We start from the raw sequence: 25277 nt of genomic DNA on the forward strand, positions 1-25277 counted from the left end.
ACTCAAATGACAAAATCCTAGGAGCTGATTACTGGCCACCCCCACCTTTTTTTTTTTTTTTTAAGATTTATTAATTTATTCATGAGAGAGAGACAGAGAGAGAGAGAGGCAGAGACATAGGCAGAGGCAGAAGCAGGCTCCACGCAGGGAGCCCAATGCGGGACTTGATCCCAGATCCCAGGATCATGACCTGAGCCGAAGGCAGACACTCAACCACTGAGCCACCCAGGTGTCCCATGGCAACCCCCTTTCAATGGGTATTTGTCAGCTCCCATGTACCAAATTATTCTTTCTTTGCCCGGGGTCAACTGACTCTCATCCATCTTACTTCCCTGCCTCCTACTACAGCCACCCCCCTACTTACACAGAACAGGCTCTGGTCATTCCTGTCCTAAAAGACATTTCCTAAACTACCCCAATTCAAGCTACACCCTCCCCTTTTCTCCTCCCCACAATACTTCCTTCAAGAAATGGTCCACAGTCGCTGTCCCCACTTATGACCAGGCACTCACCCCCTTGTAATGTGAGTTCTGCTGTTACCTCTCTGCTGAAATTGCAGAAAGCAGAGAAAGAGGAAGAAATCTTTTCATATTCCTGCTTGCTCAACAGGACTGGACATCAGTACCTGTTATTTTTATAAGGTTTCCTCCCTTGGCTTTCTGGACTTTGCCTACTTCCAATTCTCCCACTATGGAAATCACACAGACCTTCCCACACTTAGAGACCTAAGAAACACCTGTGAATGACACACAGGCCCCAGTCAGCATCCGCTTTCCCTGTAATACTGCCACCAGCCAACCCAGGTCTCAGACTTTCTCTGAGGGAGAAAAACAACAGAAAAAAGACTCAAGTCTAAAACCTGACCAAGTTTTACACCTGTGAAGATAAGCACACTGATTTCCTCAACACTTACTGATCACTTCTCAGCTAGTAGGGACTCAAGGTGCTTAAGAGACCAGTGAAACAAGCCCCGGACCTTCGACTAAGAAATTCTGTCTAGAAGAGTCACGGATCAACCTGATAAAGGATATGATAAAGGGGAAGGCCAGGGAGTGCCAGAGCAGCTTGCTGAGAGAAACACAAGAGGTACCCTCAGCCTCAGACAGATCCACCGTCACCATTTTAGTCCAGGTTCCCTGCAATTCTCCCAACTGGTCTCCATGTCTCCCTTTTAGACATCCTACCCTCTTCCCAAATCCATTCTGCACATTGCAGCAGGAGTGGTCTGCTTAAAATTCCAAACAACGCTCTCTCCTGCTCAAAACCTTTCAACAGCACTGAGAATACAGTCCTGCATCATCTGCCTCCCGCCGATTTTTCTCCCTTCGGTTCACCCCATTTTCCCTTGCACCAGTGGCCCTTCAACCACACTGATCTTACAGTTCCTTAAACAGAATGAGTTCTTTTCCACTACAAGGTCTCTGCACATACCATTCCTTTTACCTGGAATCCTCCTGCTACCACTCTCTGTACTAAAAACATTTTGAACTCTGGTTCTCAGCTGAAATGTCATTTCTTCTATTTACTTGTTTCTATTTCTGTCTGCCCCATTAGAGTGTATGGCCAAAACAAAACCATGTCTGTGTTAGTCACTTTGTATTCACAGTATCTGGCATGCAGCGCTCAATAAATATTTGCCCAATGAGGAAGTAAAGACTCTTTCCTGCTCGAGTCCTAACTGGAAGCATCCCCTTAGGTTCACTTCCTCTCCCACTCCATTTTCACCAGGCCAAGGCTGATCATGCTCTTCTATGCCTCCACACCTGACCTCTCCTCCCAAGATGAAGTTCTACAACTATGATGCCTGCAGAAAACCCCACCTGGAGTCCCTGATACCTGCAACTGGACATGTCTCACAACACACTCATTAACTATCCTCAAACTCCTGTTCATTATTCCATTGCTGTTAATGGCATGCTCTTACAGGTGGAGTGACTTACTTCTCTCTTTCCTTAACCCACAGACAAGAACAACTGCTTCCATCTCTAAAAATACACCTGCATGTTCTTACCTAGTCAATTGACCTACTGCATTAGCCTCATTTCCCACCTCTAATCTTTTAAAATATGTGTACATCAAAGCTTAATTCTGATACTGACCAATACTCCCACTGAAATCCTTCAATAGCTCCCTACTGCCTTCCAAATAATGTCCACACTACTCAAACATGATAGTCTAGTTTGGTGGTTAGGACCAAAAATTCTGGAGCCACACTGCCATGTAAATGAATAGGAACAATGAAAGATGCAGATCCCAGATACACCACTTAATTTCCATGCTACAGTTGTTCATCTGTACAATGGGGTAATGATACAAGTATTTACCTCCAAGGGTTGCTGTAAAGAATTAAGCGTCTAATACAGACAGAACTCTTAGGATAACACTTGGCACAGGTCAGTGCTATACACATTGTATTTTACTGCCCCATCCCCAATTAGCAATAGCCTATATCCCAGTCTACCTGAACCAAATCACTCTTCCCCTAATGCTTTTCAAACTTTCCCTTCGGAGCAATGAGCCTCCACCACCAGCTGATAAGCACCAGCTTGTTAATAAGCTGCCAGTATTACATCCCCCTCTTCAAGGGCATTTCCAGGCAAAAGCTTCCATCACAAAGCTCTTTTCTCTCCAGGAGTGTCCTTATAGCTCATGCACTGAAATTCCCCAGAGGTTGCTCATCAAAGGATTTCCAGCCCTGTTCAAAGACAGTTAGTCTACAATTAGCCATCCTCTTCTTCCCTCTACTTTCTCAATCTCCTCCCAAGTTTCAGATCAAAGACCATCCTAATACCATTTTCCATGCCCAACGGCAAAGGTGTCTTAACTCTCTTATGTCCCTAATTTGAGTAAAAGTTGAAACTCTTGACTACTCTCTCTACAATGGTTCTATTAGATCAGATAGTGTTTCCTTTGCACGGAAACACTTAAAATAATTAAAATTAAGTTCTGTGGGGGCGCCTGGGTGGCTCAATCGGTTAAACATCTGTATCTCGGTTTCAGTTCGGGTCATGATCACACGGGAATTGGGCTGAGCTCAGTATGGAGTTTGCTTGTCTGTCTCTCTCTCCCTCTGTCCCTCCCAGTGCCAGCTTTCGCTTGAATAAATAACTCTTTTTAAAAAATAAGATTAAGGTGTATAGTCTTTTTTTTTTTTTAAGATTTTATTCATTCATGAGAAGAGAGAGAGAGAGAGACAGAAACACATGCTCCATGAGAAGCAGGCTCCATGCAGGGAGCCCAACGTGGGACTCGATCCCAGGTCTCCAAGTTCACACCCTGGGCTGAACGCAGGCGCCAACCGCTGAGCCACCCAGGGATCTCCTATAGTCTTATTAAGAGCAGAATATGTATGGACTTCACAATCTCTGAAGCAGCTAGCCCTTACCACCATGACAGTGCTGCCCTCTTACCCTCTAAAGTCTCTGCTATGCACAGGAACTTGGAAATAATAAAATGTACATATATATATTTTTAAAGATTTTATCTATTCATGAGAGATACAGAGAGAAAGAGAGACAGAGACACAGGCAAAGGGAGAAGCAGGTTCCATGCAGGGAGCCCGATGTGGGACTTGATCCCGGAACTCCAGGATCAGGCCCTGGGCCAAAGGCAGGCACTAAACCGCTGAGCCACCCAGTGATCCCCATAAAACGTATATTAATAACCCGCTTATTCCTAGGGATGGAAAAATGAGAGTTACAACACTACCAAAAATTTTAACCTTAAGTAAAACAAATTATAAAATCTAATGTGTAGTTTTCAAAGAAAAACCCAGTAACTTAACATATGGCTCTCCAAAACAATGTAAATTCTACTCCTTTTAATAACTGAACTGATACTTCAAATAAACATTTTTTTTTAATGAGAAGGAAGTCATAAGTACCAAAGACACAAAAATACAGCAAAAATCATGACATCTTAACCCAAGGAACAGTCTTTAAATCACCTCCTGGCTCCCCAGAAAGCTTTACCTAGGGCCCCTTACTGTCTGTCCTGCAGCTGAGATTGTCAACAACAACAAAAAAACATACTGAAACTTAGACATCTTTACAAAACCAAAAACAAACACTTGTTCTCTATGTAACCTCAGAAGTCATAAATTGCATTGACTGTAAAAGGTTCTTATAAGTAAGCACTTATAAGAACTTATTTTATAATTTATAATAAGAATTCTAAAAATTAGACAAATGGATCCCATAAAACCAGAGATGGTTTAACTTCTCAACACTCATCACCATTGCTACAGCTGCCCTAAACAATCCCAAACGTTCCTTCTTCTTAATAACTACAAGGTTCTCACACTGAGGACACATCTACAAAAATATGAGGAAAACAGCAGAGCAGAAACTAAGCTGAACTGTTAATCACTAATTTATAACTTCAGGAAGAACCAAGTAGTAATACTCAAGGCAGTGCTAGTGAAAGTGTAGTTCCTAGAGAGTGAACTGTGCCTACTCCATGAAAAGTATGTGCAGGGATTGAGAGTAAGCATTTATAAACTCTGTTAGCAATTTGACAGAAATTTTACATCTACAAAATCTAATGATTTAAAAATTCTGGGAGTTACATTAGGTTTTTTTATTTCACTTGTCACGTAATTCTAAAATTATAGAATTATAAAATTCTTATATTTTTTAGCAAAGAACTCCTGACAAAGGGGAGTGTTAAAAACTGGTCCAGTGGGATGTCTGCTTCTACGAAGATGGAGTAGATATACTTTCCTCTTTTCTTTCCATTAAGTATGACTAAAAATTCTGAGTATACATATAAAACAAACATAAGATTCTTAAGTGTGTAGAGAAGAAGATAGGCTGGCTAGGGACCTCAGGCCCTGAGGAACAACACAATGGTGTGTTTCCTGGGTTTTATTACTGCCTTATATATCCCAGACTTGGAGCTGAACATGCTGGCAACCTGGAAATGCCAACAGACGCAGACAAAAAAAAGCCCCAACAAAAACCTGCTCCCTCAAGCCAAAAGACTAGAAATGGGACATCCTAGCAAAACAGAAATCTCTGGGATCCCTGGGTGGTGCAGTGGTTTGGTGCCTGCCTTTGGCCCAGGGCGTGATCCTGGAGACCCGGGATCGAATCCCACATCGGGCTCCCGGTGCATGGAGCCTGCTTCTCCCTCTGCCTGTGTCTCTGCCCCTCTCTCTCTCTCTCTGTGTGACTATCATGAATAAATAAAAATTTATTAAAAAAAAAAAAAAAAAACAGAAATCTCTTACAGAAAAAAGCCACTCTACTTCAAACAAACACCACAGAAAAAACTGTGGTCCCACCTAGGCCAGCAAAGGTCAGGTGGGTAGCTTAGCCTTCCATATTCTCACCACCCAGTAACCAGGCACCCCTCACCTCCCTCCACTTTAGAGTGCTGCTGAGAAGGCCAAGTAGGGAGCCCAAGCTTTCATCCATGTCAGCTGTTATCTAGGCACCCTTTCACAGCATCACCCAGATATCCAGGACCTCTCCTCCCACCTGGCAAACAAAACACTCCACTTCTGGGTCAAGAAAGGCCCAGTGGGGAGCCTGCAAACCTAATTCCTCTAAGCAGTAACAAGGCAGCACCACGTGTTCTCCCTTTCCTCTTGCTGTAATGTCAAAAAGCGCCAGCTAAAAAAAGAGGCTTAACTAAGATCCAAAATTTCATAGAATATGAAATTTTCTAGGTTTTAATTTAAAAAATCATCCATCATACCAAAATCAGGATAAACTCAACCCAATGAAAAAGACATCAATGAGCATCAAAACCAAAATGACAGACTTGCTGGAATCATCTGCCTGCCAATGATTATAACACAGCTATGACAGAAATGCTTCAACAAACATTCTCAAACACACGTGAAAACAAATTTAAAAAGAAACAAAACGAGTGGATGGGCTCAACAGAGAAAATAAACTAGTAGAGTAATAGAAATTAATCTGTAGAGGGAAGAATAAAAATGGACAGATTTAGGGACCCGTGGGATAATAAAAATCTACCATTCAAGTCATTAGTCTTAAAAAGAGAGAAGGACTGAAATAGTACTCAAATAATGGTGAAAAATTTCCCACAACTGGCAAAAGACATAAACCTACAGATTCAGGAAACTGAGTGAACCCTAAACAAGATAAACCCAAAGAGATCCACATCAAGATGTATCATAATTAAAATTCTGAAAACTAAAGTTAAAAAGAAAAAAAATCCTGACAACAGTGAGAGAAAAATGACCCCTTAACCACAGTGGGATAACTGAATGACAATGGATTTCTCATTAGAAACTACAGAGGCTAGAAGGTGTGGTACCACATTTTTCAAGTGTTGAAAGAAAAGAACAAGATAGAATCCTATGCCCAGAGAAAGTATCCTTCAGGAATGAAGAAGACATTCTCAAAGAATGAAAATCTAAGAATTTGTTGCTGGCAGACCTACCCTAAAGAAAGGCCAAAGAAAGTTCTTAAAATGAAAAAGAAAGAACTAAATAATGAATCTTGAGAAACCAAAAGAAAACACATCAAGCAAAAATAAAGGTAAACAGACTTTCCTTCTCCCTTGAGTTTTCTTAGATGACTGTGGAAGCAAAATCTGGAACACTGTCTAATGTACTTCCAATTGTATGTGGAGGAGATATTTGCAATTGTTTTAAAACTGGGGAGGGTAAAAGGATGTAAGAGGAAGTAAGATTCCTATACTTCACTTGAACAGGTAAAATAATGACATCAGTACCCAATAATAAGTTATGTATATATATGATGTAATATCAAAAACCATTAAAAATGTTCTTACTTTAAAAACATACAGGGCAGCCCGGGTGGCTCAGTGATTTAAGCGCCTGCCTTCGGCCCAGGGGGTGATCCTGGAGTCCCAGGATTGAGTCCCACATCAGACTCCCTGCATGGAGCCTGCTTCTCCCTCTGCCTGTGTCTCTGCCTCTCTCGCTCTCACTCTCTATCATGAATTAAAAAATAAATAAATAAACTTTAAAAAATAAAAATAAAAAACATACAAAGCAATATACTCAAAAACAGTATAAATGAAAATGGATTTTCAAAAAAAAGTCTAAGTAATCCAAAGTCAAGGGAAAAAATAATCAGAGAAACAAAAAACAGAAGGCAAAGCAAAAAACAAAAACAAAATAATCAAAAAAAATCCATCGTATTAATAGGCTAAAGAAGGAAAATCACATACCATATCAATGTACAGAAAGCACCTGGCAAAATTCAACACCCACTCATGATAAAAACTCTCAGAAGCACCTGGGTGGCTCAGTGGTTGAGTGTCTGCCTTTGGCTCAGGTCGTAAGGGGCCTCTCAAAGACAAGAATAGTGGGCAATTTCCTCAGCTTGACAAAGAACATCTAAAAAAAAAAACCTACAGTTAATACTATACTTAATAGTATAGTGTAGTGTAAGTGCCTGACAATTAGCCTTTTGATAAAATAAATGTCTGACATTAAGCTTCTGATTGCCCAGGCATCCACTTGAAAGTCATCCACCTTGAGTAAACACAATGCCAGTTACACAATTAGTTAAAGAATCAGGCTGCCCCACCAAATGAAGTCCCCCTCAACCCTTTTTTAGAAAATGCTATTTGATTTAAAAAACTAACCATTTGGCAGCTTTCTTTTCCTTTCCCATGCCCTAATTCCCACTCTTAGGTTTTAAATTCACCAATAACAAGTGAACCCGCAAAACCCTAGACACCTCACCCTCTACCCCCATTAAAAGCAGAACCCCGAATCTGCATGCTCTACCTGCAACCTCATTGTGTGGCCCCAGCCATGTGGTGTACCTATAGGTAATAAACCTTATCTTTTCATCATTCACAAGTGGTTGTTGCTGAGATGGGTCTTGCAATCATGAGAACCACAAGAGCCAGTCTAACGGTAACACTGGCTCCATAGGGGGGAATGTTTGTGGGGGCTCACCAGGTGAGCGCTCCCTGGCATTTCTAGCCAATAGTGTCCCTATGGATAAACTGAGACAGGCCCAAAATAGGGTAAATAACTAAATGCTTTCCCCCTAAAATCAGGAACACGGCAAAGATGTCCTCTCTCAACTATTCTTATTCAACATAGTACTGAAAGTTTTAGCCAGTGCAAGAAGGCAAGAAGAAATTAAAGACAGATTGAACGAAAATAAGTAAAACTGTCACTATGTATACATGGTATAATTACCTATTTAGAAAATCACAAGGAATCTACAGAAAAACTCAGAATAAATGGTTTCAACAAGATTGCAGAATACAAGATTGACACGAGAAAGTTAATGTTTCTCTATATTAGCAATCAACACATAAACACCAAAATTTAAAATACAACATCAGAGACACGTGGGTGGCTCAGTGGTTGAGCGTCTGCCTTGGGCTCAAGGCATGATCCTCCAGTCCTGGGATCGAGTCCTGCATGGGGCTCCCCATTGGGAGCATGCTTCTCCCTCTGCCTAGGTCACTACGTGTGTCTGTGTGTCTCCCATGAACAAATAAAAATCTTTAAAAAATAAAATACGGTATCATTTTCAATTGGTTGAAATAAAAATGTAAATCTAACATAACAAATCAAAAAAATTTTAAGATAACATAGACTTACATGATAAAGCAATGCTACTGAACCAAATCAAAGAAGGTATAAATAAATGGAAAGACATACCATGTTTATAAATCTGAAGACACAATATAGTAAAATGTCAATTCTCCCCAGATTGATATACAGGTCTACTGCAATTCCTATCAAAACCCCTGCAAGGTTTTTTTTGTAAATATAGACAAGATTATTCTACAACGTATTTGTTACAAACAAAAATAGTTAAAACAATTCTGAAAAAGAAGTGGGAAGAATCAGTCTATACCAACTTACAACCTATAATACAGCGCAGTAACCATGACTGTGTGATAGTGGTGGAGGGACAGACACACAGATCAATGGAACAGGACAAAAAAAACAGGAATAGACTCAGAAATATACTCACTGATTTTTTACAAAGATGCTGCCTTTTCAACAAAGGGTGCTGTAATTGCAAAAACTAGGAACAACCAAATGTCCTTCAAAAGATAAATGGTTGAAAGAAAGTACATCTGTATACTTTCACTACTACTAGAAGTAAAAGTACTACTCAGCAACACAAAAGAATCAACTGTTAATACACGCAACAACCTGGATGAATCTCTAGAGAATTGTGCTGAGTGAAAAAAGCCAATCACAAAAGGTACTTACTATATGATTCCATGTACAAAACACTTTTCAAATGACATAATTATAGAAATGGAGAACAGATTAGTGACTGTCAGTACTTGAGAAGCATGTAGGAAGCAAGTGGGTGTGGCTATAGAACAACATGGGGAATCTTGTAATGGAAACATTCTGTATCTCAACCATATCAGTGATACTGTCATGGGTCTGATATTGTACTATAGTTTTACAAATGATACCACTGAGAGCAACTGGTTAAAGGGTATATAGAATCCTTCTGAATTCTTAGAACTGCATGTGGATCTACAATTATGCTACAAAAAGCTTAATTTAAAAAAAAAAAAAAAAAACTGGGATGCCTGGTTCAGCGGTTGAGTGTCTCCTTTGGCTCAGAGCCTGATCCCAGGGTCCTGGATCGAGCCCCATGGTGGGCTCCCTACGAGGAGTCTGCTTCTCCCTCTGCCTTATGTCTCTGCCCCTCTCTCTGTGTCTCTCATTAATAAATAAAATCTTGGGGATCCCTGGGTGGCGCAGCGGTTTGGCGCCTGCCTTTGGCCCAGGGCGCGATCCAGGAGACCCGGGATCAAATCCCACGTCGGGCTCCCGGTGCATGGAGCCTGCTTCTCCCTCTGCCTGTGTCTCTGCCTCTCTCTCTCTCTCTGTGTGACTATCATAAATAAATAAAAATTTAAAAAAATAATAAATAAATAAATAAATAAATAAAATCTTTAAAAAAAATAAAAATAAATTTTAAAATTTTTTAAATAAAAATAAATTTTAAAAAAACTGGACCACTCACTGCTCTAAGGTCTATCACCCAAATATTAACATTTCAGAATGGATCTAGCCTCTTAACAACCCTTCATTAATCTTGGCTTTGTGCTGAACTAAGTGAAGACACACAGATATAAAATGTAAAATATTATCCCTATCCTGAAATACCATACATAGAATGACAGAGGCATAAATCAACAGTGGAAGCTGTCATAAAGGAGATAGGATTTGAGCAAATCCTTGAACAAGAGGTAGTACGTCCACAAGTGGAGGAAAGAGGAGCATCTTGGGAAGAAACCACATATAGATCCTATAGAGGTGTGTGTTGTGAAATAAGAGAACTATGGAACAGTTAAGTGGAGTAATTATGGAAGGTCCCCAAAAGTCACAAAGAAGAATTCAAACGCCACTTACTCAAGCCTTCCTCACCAATCCAGCCAACCAAAAGCAGCAGATCCCCCATCACCGCCGCCACCGCCACCAGTCTCTTCAACATCCTTCACTTTTTCTTTCAGCACTCATCACAAGTGATAATTATTATATATTTAGCCGCATGCCTCTTTGCTTAATGCTGCCCCACTTTTGGATATCTTGAATATCTACTACCAGGGCTGGCACACAATAAGCACTCAATAAATATTAACTTAAGTGAACAAACAATAAGTGTTCACTCCTGGTTCTCTTCTGTGTAGCTGCCAACTCATCTTCCTACATTATCTGTCACTCCATTTGCCTTGGTCCCTCTCTCACCTACTGTCTCTTTCAGACAATCTCCTTTTCCCTTGTTCCTCCACCTCAGCCCAACTCTTACCCCATCACAAAAATAAAAAGTCAGCATATTTTAAAACAGTGTATTAGATCAAAATGCTGTAATACTCTTTTGAATCTCAGACAATGAGGAAGTGTATCCCAAGAAATCTGTTACTGAAAAAAAGTACTAAAGTTGTGTGTTGTTACATAAGCATAACAAATGTATATATTACATAAACAAACAAGAGCAGAAAGAGTTACTCCTTTCACAGCCTTATTTTCCCGGAATATGAGAGCCTTTTCCCAGAACTGGATGATCCTATCGGGTGTCCGGAAAGTTAGCTGCCCATCAGAGAGCCAGGACAGTGCTCCTCAAGGCTACCAAAGTTATGAAAAACAAGAAAGAAAAGGCCACAGACCAAAGACTAAGGAGACATAACTACCAAATGCATGTGGTCCCTTGGACTGGATTCTGGAACATAAAGAGAATATTAATGGAAAAACTGGTGAAATCCAGATAATCCAGAATTTGGCTTAAAAAATATATTTACATATACATCTTTTTTTACTTTTTTTTTTTTTAAGATTTTATTTATTTATTCATGAGAGACACAGAGAGAGAGAGAGAGAGAGAGAGGCAGAGGAAGAAGCAGGCTCCATGCAGGGAGCCTGACGTGGGACTCCATCCCAGGTCTCCAGGATCACACACTTCAGGATCACTTCTCCTGCACTGAAGTCGGCGCTAAACCACTGAGCCACCAGGGCTGCCCTACATATACATTTATACACACACACACACACACACACACACACGTCGGATTAACATAACTGAGATTTAAATATGTAAATATCATTTTATATTATTAAAAAGAGAAAGAAAACAGGCACAAGTAAGTGAGCCAAAAGTGAAACTCAGGCCAGGGCAGTTGGAACTTAAGAGTTGAAAAGCTGCATAGAACTTCTTTTTTGACTCTGTTCCCATGCTCTTACCTGATGCCATGAGAACTAACCTGATTGCAATTTCTTGAGATTAACAACCAGTTCTGACTTCCTAGCATATACTCAGCAAGCATTTGTCGAGTGCCTACTGCTTACCAGGTACTGTGAAATCTTTGGGGATACATGACTGGAAAAGGAAGACACAATCTCTGCTCTCATAAAGCTTATATTCTATTGGAGAAGCCAGGCATTTAATAAGCATTTGCATAAATGGTGAATGTTCCCAAGAGTTTTAGAACCTGCCTCTTCAAAGCCCTACCAAACAATCCATGAATGGTGTTCTGCATAAGGCCTTCAATGTGAACAAATCACCTGAGATAGATCTATAAACTATCACCCGTGATCTGTTAAGTCACTTTAACAGATACTCATTCAGTTGATGGGGCTTGGTACCTGAGATTGCGCATTTCTTCCAAACTTCCAGAAGACAGGGATTCCCTGCCGCCGGTTCACAGACTGCACTTGGAATTAGCAAGGTTCTCCAGTACCATGGAAACTTCAAACTATCATGTAAAAAGCAAGCTCCAAAAAGGCGAGGACATTCCGTCTCTCTTATTCACCACAGTACACACCAGACTTAAAACTGCACCTCACAGATACCATTCAATAAATACTTATTTCGGTAATAAACAAATGGCTGTAAGATCCTGATAAGCACTCACAGCAGTCAGCAGTCACATCTGGATACTGAACACTTTGGGCAGTGGCTAGTGCAACTGAGGAACCAAATGACTTTTAATTTTAATTAATTTAAATAGCCACACGCGGTTAGCAGCTACCACAATGGACAATCCCAGGTCTGGACAGAGATGGGATATAAAGAGTACCGAATTAATAAAGCCTAGGTTTGAATCCCAGCTCTGCTGCTTAGCATCTGACCTGCACAGTTACAACTTCTTAAGGCCTCCACTTCTCCCTCTGTGAAATGAGGGCAAGACCCATCTCCCCGCAACACACACACACACACACACACACACACCCCTCTCTCTCAGGGTTTCCGACAGAAACGACTACGAAATTAATGTATTCAGCAAAAGGCATGATTAAAGCAACATTCTCTGCCCTCCAGAAACAGTTGCCGATCACCAAGACTACTTTGCCTATTGCCCATACTTGCCAGAAAATGCCAAGCAATTTTGGTCGAAGGGCTGGGTGGTTAGCCCAGTGGCTTTGAGAATGAGGCCAAGGTCATAAGTTTGGAGGAAGGGGGACCCTCACACTTAGCCAGGGTGACCGGGTGAGAGAGGCAATGACACTGCACATCATCGCGGCTCCCGGCAAATCTTTACGCGGGCAGCGTGTTGTCCGTGGAGGAGTAGGCGACGTTTCATTCATTCATCCCTCCGGGGAAGGGCTGCCACGGCGCCTAGAGCCCGCTCCTCCGCAGCTCCGCAGCCCCAGACCTCGGCTGCAGGCAGGGCCGCGTCCACGGCGGGCGGCGGGCGGGGAAGCCCCCCCCCCCCGCGGCCCGCGCGGCCTCCCCGCCCCGCCCCTCCCCCCGCCCCCCGCGCCGGCCCCGCGAGGTCAGCCCCGCACCCCCGCTCCGAGTCCCGCACGGCCGCGCCGGACCCAGGAGCCATATTTAGCTGTTATTTCTGGTCAATGAAACAAACTTCCGTCTTCTAAAGAAAAACGGTTCCAACTCAATGACAAACTAGGACGGAAACTCGCCGCTCGCCGCAGTTGCCAGGCAGAGGCGCCGCGTGCCCGGCAGCCCCGGCGCCCCCGGCTCGGACCTCGGACCCCGCGCCCCGCGCCCCGCAGCGCCGGCCACAAAGGACGCGAGCCGCGGCCGGGCCTCCTGCTCCCGCTCCTCCCGCTCCTCCCGCTCCCCCGGCCTCGCAGGCGGCCCGGCTCCGGGGCGGCCCGGGGCGGGCGGGCACTCACCTCGGGCGGCGGCGGCGGCGGCGGCGGCGGCGGCGGCGGGCGCTCCTGGGCCGGCCCGGGCGGTCGCGGCGCGGTCCCGCGGGCCGCAGCGCGGGCGCTACTCTCGGGCCGCCGTGCGCCGCGCCGCCTCCTCGGCCACTGCCGGCGGCTCCCCCGGCGGGCGGGCGGGCCTCGCGCGGGCCCCGCCCCCGCCCCGCCCCCCCGCGCCCGCCCCCGCCCCCGCGCCGGGCCTCGCGGGCTGGGCGCGCTACTCGGGGCCGGCCCGCATGCCTCCGTCTCCTCCGCCGCCGCCGCCGCCGCCGCTCGCTGGGGGCCGCCTCCCGCGGCGGGCCGGGGCCGCAGGGCCGCGGCGCAGGCCGCTCGGGCGCAGGGCTCGCGGCGTGCTCGGCGGCGGCGGCGGCGGCGGCGGCCCGTGCGGCTGCGCGGGGGAGGCGGGGGCGCCGCCGCTCGCCCGGATGCGCCGGCCCCCGCCCCTGCGGCGAGCCCACCGCGGGGCCGCGCGCCTCCCTCGGGGCCGGGCGGGGACGGGGACGGGGACGGGGACGGGGGCTCCGGCGTCTCGGCGCCTGCTCCCCGCCTGCCTCCCTGCCCCGCGCGGCCTCGTCCCCGGGCGGGAGGCGGCGTCGGTGACCGCCTCGGCCGAGCCGGCCCGCCCCGCCCCGGCGGCCTCCACCTAGACCCGCGCGCGGACAAAGAGGCCACCGCGGCGACTCCGACGGAACTCGGGCCGCCTCACGTCGAGCCGAAGCCGGGCTGGGCGGAAACGCAGGCGGCCCTCACCGCGCCGAGGAGCTTCTGGACGGACCCGAGCCGAGCGCGGGGCTGCTCCTGCCCCGGGGGCGGCCGCGCGCAGCTGCAGGGCGTGCGGCCCTCCCGAGCCCCGCGCCGGGCCCCGGGAGGCAGGAGCTGCTCGACCCGCGGGGCCGCCGACCCGCACCGCCGGAGGAGGCGCCGGGCCTGGGGGACGAAGCCGCCGCGGGCCCCTGCGGAATGGGGGTCGTCCGGGGAAGACTTCCCGCCCGCTGCTCCGAGAGGGGCCCCGGGGAAGCGCTCCCCTCGGGCCCGCACTCCTTGGCCCGGCCTTCCTCTGGGAAGACCCCAGCTGCCGCCCTGTCGCTCCCACGAGGCGTACCGAGAGCTGGTCTACCGAATTCGTGTCTACTTTTCAGTCATCCACAGGTCTCTGTATCTTGCTTGCCATCCAAGAGCTGGAATGATTAGGGATTAATGTTGATGCTATTATTTAAAGAGCCCCCCAGGGCACCCCGGGTGGCCCAGCGGTTTAGCGCCGCCTGCAGCCCAGGGCGTGATCCTGGAGACCCGGGATCGAGTCCCGCGTCGGGCTCCCTGCGTGGAGCCTGCTTCTCCCTCTGCCTGTGTCTCTGCCTCTCTCTCTCTCATGAATAAATAAAATAATAAATGCCCCCCCTTTTTATTTTTAATAAATGCTGTGTATGGCACAGAACCAAAAGGCTTTAAGCAAAAACATGTTACCGAAGATTATCTCTGGAACTACCTTGTTTTCTGCTTATCTACATTTTCCAGGTATTCTAAAATAAAAAAAAGTTGCCTTTTAAAAGTACTTCTGCGATTCTTTTGAAACAAGGCAAATCCTGGTGGGCCCGGGAAGCCTACCTAAAGGAAATTTCACTTTGAAGTTTGGATCTCTTAAAGATATTATTTTTAAAATTAAATACTATATTTACGGGGGGGAAAGACTTGCAAAAAATGTATCTGACAAGGACTTGTATTTAGAATATATAAAGAGGGGCACCTGGGTGGTTCAAAGGTAGGCCTTTGGCTTAAGTCATGATTCCAAGGCCCTGGGATCCAGCTCAACATTGGGCTCCCAGCTTCTCCCGCTCCCTCTGCCTGCCATTCCTCCTGCTTGTGCTCTTTCTCTCAAATAAATAAAGTCTTTTTAAAAAGATAAAAGCTTTGGGGCAGCCCAGGTGACTCTGCGGTTTAGCACCGCCTTCAGACCGGGGCCTGACCTGGAGACCCGGGATCGAGTCCCACGTCGGGCTCCCTGCATGGAACCTGCATCTCCCTCTGCCTGTGTCTCTGTCTCTCATGAATATAGATAAAATCTTTAAAAAATAAAAAGATACAAGTTTTTTTAAAAAATAAAACAATATAAAAAGAACTCTTACAACTCAATAAAACTAATAATCCAATTTAAAAGGGCAAAAAGAGTTGAATAGACAACCAAAGAAAATGTTTCAGTAGTCAACAATAGCATGAAAAGATGCAAACTGAAAGGCAAATCAGAACCACAGTGAGAAAGCTCTTCACACCCACATTAACGGCTATAATAAAGAGGACTGACAATGACAAGTGTTGATAAGGAGAAAGAAATTAGAACCTTCCTACACCACAGATGGGAATGTGAAATGGTGCAGTCGCTTTGGAAAAGTTCATTAGTTTCTCAAAAAGTTATCCAGAAAAGTACCATATGACCCAACAATTCCATTTCCTAGGTATACACCAAAGAATATTGAAAACATGCCCATTTGGCAAATTGTACAGAAGTATTCACCAGCAGCATTATTCATAACACCCAAAAAGTGGAAACAATCCAAATGTCCAGCAACTGATGAATGGATAAGCAAAAGGTGATATATCCATACTATGGAATGCTATTCAGCAATAAAATGGAATGAGATATTCGTAGAAAATACAAATAGAGGGACCCCTGGGTGGTTCAGTCCGTTAAGTGTAAGCCTTAGGCTCAGGTCATGATCTGCATCTCTCTCTCTCTCTCTCTGTGCCCCACCCTCACACCCACACCCCCACACCTGCGCGTGCATGCGCCATCCTGGAGTCCCGGGATGGCATCGAGCCCTGAGACCCGAGACCCGAGTCCCGCGTCAGGCTCCCTGTATGGAGCCTGCTTCTCCCTCTGCCTGTGTCTCTCTGCCTCTCTCTCTCTCTCTATCATAAATAAATAAATCCTTTTTTTTTTAATGCTATTTTAAAAAGATACAGGAACGCCTGGGTGGCTTAGCCGTTGAGCATCTGCCTTCAACTCGGGGCATGATCCCTGGTGCAGGGATCAAGTCTCTCATCGAGCTCCCTGCAAGGAACCTGCTTAATCCTTCTATGTCTCTGCCTCTCTCTCCATCTCTCATGAATAAATAAATAAAATATTTTTAAAAATAAAAAAAGATACAACACAGAGGAACCTCAGAAACATTAAGCTAACATATTGTATGATTCCATTTCTATGAAACATCTAGAAAAGACAAATCTATGCAGTTTGACTGGTTGCCCAGGTCTAGGGGTGGGGAGGGGAAGTGAATGCAAAGAGAAACAAGGGATCATTTTTGGAGTGATGGAAATTTCTAAAAGAAGATTGTAGGGGGATCCCTGGGTGGCAGAGCGGTTTGGCGCCTGCCTTTGGCCCAGGGCGAGATCCTGGAGACCCGGGATCGAATCCCACGTCAGGCTCCCGGTGCATGGAGCCTGCTTCTCCCTCTGCCTATGTCTCTGTCTCTCTCTCTCTCTCTCTCTCTATGTGACTATCATAAATAAATAAAATAAAAAAGATTTAAAAAAAAAAGAAGAAGATTGTAGTAATGGTTGCACAATTGTATAGATTTACTAAAAATCTTTGAACTGTGCATTTGGAATTCATTAATTTTATGGTATGTAAATATTGCCTCAAAACATAAGGGGGTAAATCTGTGTGCCACAAAGTAGCCCAGGATAATAGTACCTTATCTGGTTGCAACAAGTTCTTCACAATAAAAGAACTTTTAAAACAAATAGAAAATTGTATCGTTTGCATCATACAATGTAACAAAAGGTGCTTTTTGCAATTGATTCTATAACCAAGACAATAACCCTTCAACAGTCTCCATCTACCCACTCTTATTCATTCAAAATGTATCTTCACTTTACCCACTAAGAGAATTGGGTGCCACCTGGGAGGCTCAGTGATTGAGCATCTGCCTTTGGCTCAAGTTGTAATGCCGGAGTCCTGGGATGGAGTCCTGCATTGGACTCCCCACAGGGAGCCTCCTTCTCCCTGTCTATGTCTCTGCCTCTCTTGTCTCTCATGAATAAATAAATAAAGTCTAAAAAAAAAAAAAATTGGAAATTGAAGTAGAAAAAGGTAAACATCCTTGAGAGCAAGAAAGAACTGGGTATCTTACAACAAGGAGGGTGTTAAGGCTCAGACTGGGGAATCCAAAGTTAGGACATTGACATAATCTCTCAATTTTATTCACGTTTCCGGTCAGTCCCTGCTCCAGATTTACCGGCTTCTTCCAGTTGTGGAGATGTGTGCGTCAGGGGGAGCATTACCTTTGGGCTGGATAATGGTTTGACTTAGGATTTTTTTTCATGATCTTATGGGTTTTTCATTATTTCTATGATTTTACCCGTGGAAGAAATTAGCCTTTAGAAGATTAATTAGTAGAGACATAAAGTGGACTAATCTATGTGCACTAGTCCACCTGGCATGACTTCTTCTCCCCAAGCCCCCACCCCCCACCCCCCACCCCCCACACACAGACCAGAAGCACACCAGGGGAGCTGCTCCATTGAGTGAATGATTAGCTCAGTACATTGTTTCTATCAGACCCTCCTTGTTATTTGAATAATGCTAATATTCTCTTAACTTGTGAATTAGGACTGGTAGTTTGTTTCCAATTAGCTAGGAAGAGGGAGACTAGCACCTCCATGGACTCATTGTAATGGGGAGATGTGGGAGATTGCCTAAAGCAGAGTAAACTGCCCAAGAATAATTGAGCCCATGTGGTGGGTGGGAGGAGGAGGGAGGGGATCTGTTACACAGAATTGTGTGTCAAACATCATGACAGGATGGGGAAGAACAGAAGAAGGTGACATTGAAAGAGGGATAGGCAAACACAAGCCCACACAAGAGTCAAATGACATGAAGTAGGTGGTAATTATGCAGAACGTATAAACGCTATCGTTTTATGATTTTTTTACTCCTTCTTTTGCTTTTCCCACCGAAGGCCTTTTTGACCCGGCTGCCTTGCCTTGGGCTTGAAGCCTCAGGAACCTGGGTGCCCCTCTTTCCTCTCCACACGTGGTGGATTTCCCATGGTCTCTACACTTCCTCTCCAAGCGTCTCTTTTATGCATGCATTTCAATGACCAGATCAAACCCCTTGCCACTTCTAACTTCCAAAGAAGCAGGAAAATGCAGTCAATTCCAGCACGTCCCCAGAAGGCAGAGAGCTTCAAAAATTTGGGTTGTAACATTAATGACTATCAGAACCGTGAAAATTGGAGGATGACACTTTATTTAAACTTTTTATTTTGAAATAATTATAGATTCATGAGAAGTTTTAAAAATTGTACAGAGAGGTCCTTTGTAATCTTTATCCATTTCCCCCCTTTGGTTACATCTTTTTCTTTTCTTTCTTTTCTTTTCTTTTCTTTTCTTTTCTTTTCTTTTCTTTTCTTTTCTTTTCTTAGAGTAAGTTCTACTCTCAACCTGGAGCTCCAACTCATTACCTGAGATCAAGAGTGGTTACATCTGGGGTGCCTGGGTGGTTAAGTCATTTGAGCAGCTGCCTTCAGGTCCTGGGATGCAGCCCTGAGGGCTTTCTTCTCCACTGGGAGCCTGCTTCTCACTCTCCTTTTGCCTGCCACTCCCCCTGCTTGTGCTCTCTGTGTGTGTCAAATAAATAAATAATGTCTTTTAAAAAAATGGTTACATCTATAACATAAAAAGAATTATAAATTTGGGCAGCCCCGGTGGCTTAGCGGTTTAGCACCGCCTTCAGCCCAGGGCGTGATCCTGGAGACCCCGGATCAGGAGAGAGTCCCACGTTGGGCTCCCTGCCTGGAGCCTGCCTCTCCCTCTGCCTGTGTCTCTGCCTGTCTCTCTCTCTCTCTCTCTCTCCCTCTCTGTCTCTAATAAATAAATAAAATCTTAAAAAAAAAAAGAACTATAAATTAAACTATAGCTTAAAATCAAAACCAGGAAATTGACACAGGTATGATGGGTGTGTAGAGTTCTGTGCCATTTTATCATTTGTGCAGGTCCCTATACCAACTATCAGGATCAATGCACAGAACTATTCCATCATAAAGATCTTCCTCATACTACCCCCTCAGAGTCACACCTACCCTACCCCACCCCGGTGTCTCAAACCCCTGACCACCACTGTTTTCCATTTCTATAATGTTGTCATTTCAAGAATGTTATATAGGGATCCCTGGGTGGCGCAGCAGTTTAGCGCCTGCCTTTGGCCTAGGGCGCGATCCTGGAGACCCGGGATCGAATCCCACGTCAGGCTCCTGGTGCATGGAGCCTGCTTCTCCCTCTGCCTGTGTCTCTGCCTCTCTCTCTCTCTGTGTGACTATCATAAATTAAAAAAATAAATAAATAAAATCTTAAAAAAAAAAAAAGAATGTTATATAAATGGAATCATAGGATGTGACCTTTTGAGGCTGGCTTTTTTTTACTCAGCATAATGCCCTCTCATGTACGTGGGTCATTTTGTTCTGTTTTGTGCTAATCACTCTACCACCTAGGCCAAGATAAAAGTCTTGGCTCCCCACTTGGTCTCCTCTGACACTGCCCCAGCCGGAGGGGCGGGGTAGACGAGTGACTAGGGGTGCCCTGTAACAACAGGGTGAAAGGGAAAGTGCCGGCTCTCTAGTCAGCCTTTGCTGACTGGGATGGGGTGAGGTTGCATTTTTTTTCTGCAGAGGTTGGCTGGAATTGAGTACTTACTATGCAAAAGTTTTCTAGGTTGCCTCTTTTCTGGTTCTTTAGCTAGCAAGAGTAGGCATTTCTTGGCTTTCGTTTTTGGGGTTTTTTTTTTCGTTGTTGTTTTAAAAAATCTGTTCCCATGGTGTTTCCAGGTTGCCAGCTTCTCCAGCATTTAGACCAGGTTATATGAAGCAAAAGAAAACTCAGAGAACACATTTCCCTGTCATTCCTCAAATCCCAGGGTCCTTAGTAAATTGCTTTCTTTTCCCTACCTTTCAGAGTCTTCTCTTTATGTATATATACAACATCCAGGGCTTTTAGCTCTTTAGGGAAAATACTCCATTCACTATTCCATCTTGTTCTTGAACCAGAAGTTGAGAATAAAGTTTTAAAACACAAATTAGAGGGATCCCTGGGTGGCGCAGCGGTTAAGCGCCTGCCTTTGGCCCAGGGCGTGATCCTGGAGACCCAGGATCGAATCCCATGTCGGGCTCCCAGTGCATGGAGCCTGCTTCTCCCTCTGCCTGTGTCTCTTTCTCTCTGTGACTATCATAAATAATAATAAAAAAAAAAAAAATTAAAACACAAATTAGAGCAGATTGCAGACCATTCCTATAAAAATGTCATCCCCACATTCTTGTGTTCCAAAAGGCTTTCTTGAGTCAGAGAGGAAAGGGAAGATTTACTGCAAGCTTACTGGGAATTCCACTCATACACTAGGGACATTTCTATGGGCTACAATGTTTATTATATGGAAACAAATGCGGGAAATGCTGGGAACTGGTAGATCAGTGACTCAGTGGAGTCTGAGGTCAGTAAGAATGGAGGAATGAAAAGGTTGAGAGAGCGAGAGCCCAAAGCACCACAGGTGGAACAGGTCTTGCACAGATAAGGTTCAGGATACACAATTTGGACATACAGCCAATGATGGCAAAAAAGGAACTAAGAAGTTGAAAATGAAAATGAACCTAAGAAACTAAAGATAAAAATGTCAGGGGCACCTGGCTGGTTGGGTCGGAAGAACATGTGACTCTTGATCTTCCGGTCATGAGTTGGAGCGCCATGCTGGGTGTAGAAATTACTTAAATAAATAAACTTTAGAAAGAGTCAGAAAGTGATCAATATACACTTTTTAAATTTTTAAGAAAAGCAGGAGTCAAGATAGAAGGAAAACCTAAGTTAGGGACAAAAAATCATCAAGGACAATAGAAGCAAGTCTCAGTTGGCAGCAGATTTGGGCAGTCATTACTTAAAAAGAAATCAAATGGCATAAACCTGAAATGAAGAGAAATGGAAGAGACGATGATGGGTCTGGGCCTCAAAGAGGTACCATGGAGTAAGATGACACAATCTTAACTATGAATGCATAGGAATTCATGGTATGGTTAGATGGCATTTAGGAAGACCCAATGAAAGAAAACATGTTAAATAACATAGAGTTGAGGAGAAGACTACAGAATTTTTCCAGCCATGACTGGCTTTTAGAAATTTATAAAATACACTTGCTTGGCCTCTTCCACTCTCTGTCTATACACATCAGCCAGGAAGTCCCATTTCCACCTATTCCAGCCCTCTTGGCCACGGTTCACCCAGAAGCCTCTGCTCTAGTCACACCACCCACCTCACTGTTCCCTCCTCCCCACATTTGTTATGCTATTTGCTTCCTTGCCTACTTTCCTCCACCTATCTTAATCCCTAAGGATGCCATTCCAGTGCAATTTTACCTACCTCCTACAACTCCTTCAATCAGAATGATCTTTTTTCTAAATTCCTATAACTTCATTATCTGTAGCATTTTCCCCCCAGCACAAATTAGCTGCATCATCATATTGTTGCTATGATGTTTTGTGTGTTTAAGGCCCTTATCACCTCCTGGATGATTTACCCTGTACTGTGTACATGTTGAATACAAAAGTAGTACATACATAGGATACAAAATTCAAATAAGATGGAAGATATGAAGCAAAAGCTTAAATCCTCTCCCCCAACAGCATTCCCAGAGTTAACTACCTTTAATTTGTTTGGTGGTTGCCATCCCTACCTCTCCCAATGAATAACTCTCCTAACTCTAAAATAGTATACTTATAGCTCTGATTCTTTCAGACTGTGTTTGTTAGTTTATGCTGTCATACAAACAATTCCCAGGTTGTTGCTTATCATAAACACTTATTGCAAGCTCACAAACCATTGGCTGCCATTATGCTGGACTTGGCAAGGCTTGGCCCTATGTGTTCTCTAATTTGGAGTCTTGGGCTAAAGCAATGTGTGCTCTTTCCATGGCAGATGGCCATAGATAAAGAAAAACAGCCATTCATATGGCCAAGCTCAGAGTCAACGCGGGTAGGAATGACACTGTATGTGCCCTATCAGAAGGCACAGCAAAAAATCATATGGACAAAGAGTATGGATGTATAATCTATTACAAAGGAGGAGCAGAAAGTTGGGAACAATGATCCAATCTATCCCACAAAAGTTTCTATTGATTCCCATTTATCAAAGATAAGGAACTGAGCTCATTAACACCACCTCTGACTCCCTCCTTTTCTCAAGATTTTGTTAGTTGTATTATAAGTAGTTCTACTTTATAGCTTTTTAGAGAGAAAATACTTTCTCTGTCATTCAACTTTGGATAGTGCTTAAAGTATTCAAATTTGGAGAATATCTTTAAGTCCTCATTATTAAAAAACACCCTTACACTTCATCCCCTTTCATATCTTCTCTTTCCTATCCCAAAACACATGCATTATGAAGTTTCATAATATTTCCCTTCTGTTTTCGAACTATAATCAAGTCTTCTATGTGTTGTTACAAGCTGATGCAGAAAAACGAAAATCCATTAAGGAACAATTAAAATACTCTAATTGTTGTAGATACTATTTTCTGCAGAATCAAGAGACATAGTTGGACTTGTAAGGAAGGAAATGGAGATGCCTGGGTGGCTGGTTGGCTGAGTTGTTCAACTCTTGATCTCACCTCAAGTCTTAATCTCAGGGTCATGAGTTCAAGCCCCATGTTGGGCTCTACAAGCCTACTTTAAGAAAAAAAGAAGACGGAAATGGAAGCCTTTTCCTAAATATGTATAGCTCCAAAATGAATATTTCCAATACTAAGATTGAATGGTTTATCACTCATTATACTCTATATGCTATTCAGAATCATGCTACATATGATTAGTTTTATAGAGGGCATGATTTCATTGTAGAGGTTTTCTTTTTCAGGGAGTTTCCGTTTGCCTTACTTTTTTTCTCATTGACAGAGGAAAAAAGTCACCTTCACTCTATCACTAAGTTCATACAACTCTTAAATCATATTATTTGTTGAAGCAAATCCATTTTCTTATCAGACACATTCGTCTGCAAGTCTTCTAACTATGTATTTTACTTTGAACCAATTGCTTTTATACCTGCTGCCCAGCCAACAGCCTAGGGATTCTTTCTGTTTGAGTTGTGGCCATTATTTCTTGGATTCCATATCTTCATCTTTTTCTGATTTCTATTTTCATTTTCTTAGAGCATATACTCAGGTGATTTTTTTTCCCAGAAAGGGAAGTAAATATTGAGTTCATTCAGTCTGACTTGCAGACTGATAAATTGGCTAGGTTTAGAGTTCTGTGTTCCAAGCCACTTTCTGTTCACATTTTGAAGGCATTGTTCCATTGTATACCAACCTATAGCTAGAGAATCTGGAAGCCAATATGATTCCTTTCTCGGCAAATGAGTTGTTTTTGCTCTCAGGAAGCTTTTAAGAGCTTTCTCTTTAACTTAGTGTGCTGAAATTTCATTAGGATGTGTGAGTTCACAGAGAATGCTTTTTGAAAAGCTTTCAATTATTTAGCCAACAGGCATTTTTGATATCCTATTACATGGTCAGCAGTGCTGAAGATGTATGGGGTACATATAAGAGGAACACAATTATTTCTCAGAGAGCTTTAATCTATAGGAGAACACTTGCAGTCTAGCTGAAGAATGAATTCTTAAATGGCTCTTACATAATGAATTCATAATGAGCCAAATTGGATTCAGATATTTATTTTGTGTCTGATGAGATTGTATTTAGTAAAGTCTGTTTATTTTTGGACCTTCTGGTAAAAATATTAAATTCTGTCAGCCATTCCCTTGCTCTGTTACCTCTTTTTGCTAAAATTTAGTTACCTTTTCTACTAATCCATCCCCATTACTGTCATTAAAAATAATTTAAAATAAACATTTCAGGGGAGCCCTAGGTGGCTCAGTGGTTTAGCACCACCTTCAGCCCAGGGCCTGATCCTGGAGACCTGGGATCAAGTCCCATGTCAGGCTCCCTGCATGGAGCCTGCTTCTCCCTCTGCCTGTGTCTCTGCCTCTCTCTCTCTCTCTCTTTGTGTGTGTGTGTGTGTGTGTCTCTCATGAATAAATAAATTAAATCTTTTAAATAAATAAATAATTTCAAATCATATGACAGGCCACTTATTTAGCAAATGACTATAGAAGTTGAAATTATTTTCATTTCCTTTTTTTGGCTTGTGCTACAACTTGATCACATCTACAATGAGCTTTCGCTACCTTGGTTTGTCCTCTTGAGACTTTTATTATACTTTCTGTTAGGGTTCTAGAACCCACATTCCCTTACCTAGGTATCCATACCAGCAAAGAAAATGAAACCATGGGCATTTTTGTCTTTTTGTTGTGGGTACATTCCTAGATCACTTAGACCATGAAGGCCAGATTCCTGCCATCACAGTATGACATGATCTCCTCTTAAAGTAGACAAGAATAAATGAAATATGACTGAAAATAAAGACCTGAGATGGTTCCCCTCCCCCCCAAAAATGAATAAAGTGAGAATACTACCTCCAAATGTTTTTATAATCTGTGTGTCTCCATTAAAAGAAAACAACCAAGTAATATTCTAGAATAGTTGGTATTTAAAAGCCTGGAAGAAGAGCTTACTTCGTTTATGCAAAGGCCTTGAGATACCTTCAATTCATGTTTCTCAATCCTAGTGTGATTCAGAATCGTCTGGA

General features: G+C 43.6%; 1 protein-coding gene across 1 annotated transcript in view; it reads right to left on the bottom strand.

Annotated features, from left to right (window-relative positions):
- Nucleotides 1-14793, bottom strand: part of GALNT1 (polypeptide N-acetylgalactosaminyltransferase 1) — a 122592-nt gene extending 107799 nt beyond the window's left edge. Inside the window, exon 1 of the mRNA XM_049112747.1 lies at nucleotides 14712-14793. The gene's annotated coding sequence lies outside the window, so the exon portion shown is untranslated. The remainder of the gene's footprint in view (nucleotides 1-14711) is intronic.
- Nucleotides 14794-25277: the final 10484 nt, after the last annotated feature.

This window comes from Canis lupus, chromosome 7 (genome assembly GCF_003254725.2).
Source record: "Canis lupus dingo isolate Sandy chromosome 7, ASM325472v2, whole genome shotgun sequence".
NCBI classification, from domain to species: domain Eukaryota; kingdom Metazoa; phylum Chordata; class Mammalia; order Carnivora; family Canidae; genus Canis; species Canis lupus.